Source organism: Myotis brandtii, unplaced genomic scaffold (genome assembly GCF_000412655.1).
Source record: "Myotis brandtii unplaced genomic scaffold, ASM41265v1 scaffold691, whole genome shotgun sequence".
NCBI classification, from domain to species: Eukaryota; Metazoa; Chordata; class Mammalia; order Chiroptera; family Vespertilionidae; genus Myotis; species Myotis brandtii.
Genome location: NW_005370704.1, coordinates 1,907,707 through 1,909,037, shown reverse-complemented (window position 1 = coordinate 1,909,037; position 1,331 = coordinate 1,907,707).

The following is a 1,331-nucleotide window of genomic DNA, read 5'->3' as shown; positions in this document are numbered from 1 at the left end:
TCTGTTATCCGAGTTTCACGGACGGGGAGTGCAGTCACAGCCGGTCAGAGCCAGACGTCGGGCCACGCCTCCCGCTGCCCGGGCCCTGGGGCTGCTGGTTACACCCGAAGGGGAGGACGTGCCCCCCAGATCCCTGAGACCACCCTCCTGCCCTGTGCATGGCCCAAGCGCCGCCCGAGCACACTGCGGGCACAGGGAGGGTCCGGAGGGTGCGCAGAAGGGACTCAGGAGAGAGGGGTGCCCCGAGGGGAGCAGAGGCAGAAACTCCTCCCTGGTGGATAGTCCTCCGGGCCAGTGTGAGGGGCTGCACCCACCACACGAGGTCCCCAGTGGGAGAGAAACGGGGAGGGCAGACCAGGGCCTAGCAAAAGGGGTGCATTGTCCAGGGGCACATAGGGCTTGGGGCGTCTCCTTCGGCAGCAGGGACACTGAGCTTGCTCCAGCCAGTGAGAGAGAGGCGCCCTGCCGGCCCCAGCCCAGAGCTCGGCCAGCGCCCCCTGCTCTCCCTTGCACCTGGCAGAGGTCCTAACGCCTCGGGGGGCCGTCGCCTCTGCTCGTCTCCTGTGAAGCTGGAGTAGCTCCTCGGGGACCCCGATCCCCCCACGTGAGTCTCAGGGCATCTGAGTCCTGAAGAGAATTCCATGGGCATCGCCCGGATTCACGGGTTAATGGAGAAAGTTGTTCCGTGGGCATCGCCCGGATTCATGGGTTAATGGGAGAGCGTTGGCACCTCTCTGGTCTGAGTCCCCCGCAAGGGCCGGGGCCTCCATGCAGATCCCGCGCACCAGAGCGGTGCCGTCTGGGCCAGTGCAGCCTGGTGCCCACGCTCTCCGTCCGGCGCGAAGTGGCCTCTGGACGTCACCCTTCTGACCGCCTTTGTTGGTGAAGACGAGGCTGTTGCCTTCTGAACGGTCCCTGTGCCCAGCAGACACCCACTCCGCCTGTTGGTGCTACTGGCTGTTTTCTAGACAAATCATTTCGCGAGGAAAAACCTCAGAGACTCGCTAACAACGAAGATGAGGAGAACCTAGCTCCCTTCTTCCTGAGAGCGAGAGCAGCTCATTCTAGAAGCCAGACACCCACATGCACGCACGCCCGTGCACGCGCGCGCGCGCGCACACACACACACACACACACACACACACGTGCGCAACAGCCCGTCTCTGTCCTGCAGAGCCCGAGGGGCCTGCCGGCGTCCTGGTCACGGCCTCCTGTCCTCCGGGGCCCGGGTCGGGTCTGGGGGGGACAGGACATGTGCCCACACATGGCGGTAGCAAAGCAGTAAATCCGCCCGCGCTCCTTCTTCCTGCCTCGCCCCCCTTCCTGACTTC